Source organism: Sesamum indicum, unplaced genomic scaffold, assembly GCF_000512975.1.
Source record: "Sesamum indicum cultivar Zhongzhi No. 13 unplaced genomic scaffold, S_indicum_v1.0 scaffold00216, whole genome shotgun sequence".
NCBI lineage: Eukaryota > Viridiplantae > Streptophyta > Magnoliopsida > Lamiales > Pedaliaceae > Sesamum > Sesamum indicum.
This window is the reverse complement of record NW_011628110.1, coordinates 20,712-24,071: the sequence shown is the minus strand read 5'-3', so window position 1 is coordinate 24,071 and position 3,360 is coordinate 20,712. Positions and strand designations below refer to the sequence as shown.

The following is a 3,360-nucleotide window of genomic DNA, read 5'->3' as shown; positions in this document are numbered from 1 at the left end:
TGTCATTGTGCTACTAGTGCTTAACTTAATACCACCCAATTACTCCCAAATATTATACTCCTTCAACCCTTGAACAACATTAAAAAGATAAACGTAGGACGAGGACCAGCCCACCCATCCACTCAAAAGAATAGCTAGCACTACCAATGAACTAATGAATCAGTTCGCATAAGCTTCAGATCTATTAACAAGTTGCATATTTTTGAGAACAAGTACAATAAAAGTGTTTTGGGGGTAGCTGATCATAATTCAATCTTGAGTAGCATAATCATTCATGATCATGTACTCACAAAGCTCCACAACTCAGTAAATTACCAAATGAAACAATATTTGAGCAGAAGCTCATCAGCTTCAATATTACCCAAACTGACTAAATACAGGAATATCTCGAATAACGTCTACATAAGACCAAACTGTACAGGAAATCCTAATTTGAGGATTGTTCAAACAGCAGAAACACCCTCTCACTCACAATATGGTATTAGAAGATGAATGCATTCAACTTGGAAAGGAGACTGAACTATTCGTGGTAATAACCAACAATGATAAACTGTGAAGGCCCTTAAAACCATCAGAAATTGAAGCTGGTTCTTGAATTAGAAGATAAAGAGGGATGAAAATTGGATTTGGACAGGTCAAGGGGACCAAACATCATAAAAGAAAAAGTGGCTTCCATTAAAACTTCATGTAATAGAATTCATCATTCACAAAAAGAACTAGCATGGTTCTGAAAATTAATTGTTACAAGTCATAAGAAAAGCGGAAATCTCTGCTCACCAGATGCATACGAGATTATTTGCCTTTTCAATGGTGAAATATAATGAGCCCCTTGGAATGCAGCAGCGCGCGGTACATTGAGTGGTCTGAAATCAACGGAATATGCCTTCTGAAGCCATCCAGAATTGCCATCTTGTCAAGTTTTCAGGTCTCCTGCCTGATTTATATCCTCTTAACAATGACACCTAAGCAACCATGGAACACTCATGATTTAGATAAATGTTCATGTCTTACAAATTGTCACATCTTAAGAGCAAGAAGCACTAGAAAGCAAGATAAAGATGACATGTAAGATGGAGGGAGAAAGTATTTGCAAGCAAGGAAGTGAGAGCAAACTTAGGACATCAACAGAGAGTATTCCAGTATTCCTTCTTTATCTATCAATATATGAACAATGAGAAAATATTGGGCCAAGAAGGATTGTTCAAACAGCAGTAACATTTCGCAATACCATAATTTGAGGCCTCCTTCTCGCTCTGTCTCTCCCCCCTGCTTTTCTTGGTTTTCTTTACTCTGTTTTTTGGGTGAGAAATGAACACAAGAAAAAAGAAATGAAGGTGAGAGGGTTTCACCATGTGAGTGTGGGTGGGGTTTGATGATGGGGAGAAAACGGTGGTTTAAGGGTTTTTTCCAGCGGGGTTTTCCTTTCTTGGATTTGTACCCACATCCTCAGCTGCTTCTCCCGCGGGTGCTGCCGTACCATCACATTCGAACCCTTGAGTCGGCCATACCACCATGAACTTCACCTGCTTTCTTTAAACTTTTTCCTCAAAGAAGTGAACAGAGGAAAAGGGAAATGGTTTGATGGTGGGGTTGGGTGAGGGTATTTTGGCGGTGGGAGGACTGAACAGCGGCGTCTCTCCTTCGCGGCTTTGGCTTTCTTGGAGGGAGAAACTGAGGGGTATTGTTTGAGGTGTGAGAATAAGAATTGCAAGAGGTGTGACGGCCTTCCTCGTACCTGCAACATCACCCACTTGCCTCATCTGCTTCTCCACTTCCTCGTACCTGCAACATCACCCACTTGCCTCATCTGCTTCTCCACATTCAGCAACATGTCAATTTTCGTTTCCAAATCTCCGCCTCCATATTCCTACAAAATTAAACCAAAACATTCGATAAATCACAGCATGAGATATAAAATGGGTAAGCCAACAATAGCGTATAAGCTAATTGGAAATCAGGAACACGCATTTGCTTACCATTTCGATCGAATAGATACGACCAATTGGGGAATTTTTCGTGCAATCGATGAAAAACAAAACCCTAGAGAGAGAGAGAGAAAGAGGAGAGAGTTGTGAATATGTTTTACCATGCGACCATCTTACCGCTAATAAACCTTTTACAAAATTATAAAATTTTTATTATACATTTTGACCCCTAAATTATGTTTATTGTAACAAAAGTCCCCGTAAAAAAATAATTTAGTATTGACAAAACAAAAACATCCTTTTAACTTATTTTTATATTTTTTGTTTCACTTCCTAAGTATATTTAATTAAAAAATCTCTCTCAAAACTACTTTTAGTAATTTTAAAATTTTCACTCAAATTTTTATTTAAACAACAATGTTCAAAATGTATAACTTTATATAAACTATATAATACATAAAAAAAAGTTTACAAATTCAATATGAAAATATGTTTTACAAAGAAAATTATTTACAAGATCAATTTAATTTTATAAAAAAGTATATTATATAACTTATAATTTTTATATTAAATTACATGCATAAATATTTAAAATATAGCAGTCTGAATTATATAGCCCCATTCTATAAGAATCTTGTCCAAGATACAACAATATTGTATGATAGGCTTAAAAAATATCCATCATCACTCATAACTTATATATTTTTATATTAAATTACATGCACAAATATTTAAAATATAGCATATCATCACTCATAAAATAATAAAATAAAAAATCTCTCTCAAAACTACTTTTAGTAATTTTAAAATTTTCACTCAAATTTTTATTTAAACAACAATTTTCAAAATGTATAGCTTTATATAAACTATATAATACATAAAAAAAAATTTACAAATTCCATAAATATGTTTTACAAAGAAAATTATTTACAAGATCAATTTAATTTTATAAAAAAGTATATTATATAACTTATAATTTTTATATTAAATTACATGCATAAATATTTAAAATATAGCAGTCTGAATTATATAGCCCCATACTATAAGAACCTTGTCCAAGATACAACAATATTGTATGATAGGCTTAAATCCAATCCATCATCACTCATAACTTATATATTTTTATATTAAATTACATGCACAAATATTTAAAATATAGCATATCATCACTCATAAAATAATAAAATATTATATATTAATTATATCAACAAATTAGCATATTTTATAGTACGTATACATAAATGTTCAAAATAATATTTTATATGATGTTGACAATTCCTCTAGAAAAAAACTTCACTATATATAACAATACAAAATAAAAATTATGTAAATCTTTTAGAAATTATATAAAATAAATGAATTGAAAATTTATAGAGTTTATTCAAATTTCATACTAATTACAAAAGTTATAAATTTTGGATAATATTTATTTTAA

The 3,360-nt window shown here is 31.9% G+C and overlaps 1 long non-coding RNA gene across 1 annotated transcript; it reads right to left on the bottom strand.

Moving 5' to 3' along the window:
* Nucleotides 1–1,180: 1,180 nt before the first annotated feature.
* On the bottom strand, nt 1,181–2,064 carry LOC105179806. Its single transcript, XR_849382.2, has 3 exons — nt 1,977–2,064; nt 1,783–1,867; nt 1,181–1,735 (listed from the first exon to the last, which is right to left on the bottom strand). It is a non-coding gene; the product is annotated as an uncharacterized LOC105179806 (long non-coding RNA).
* Between the last annotated feature and the right edge of the window lie 1,296 nt (nt 2,065–3,360).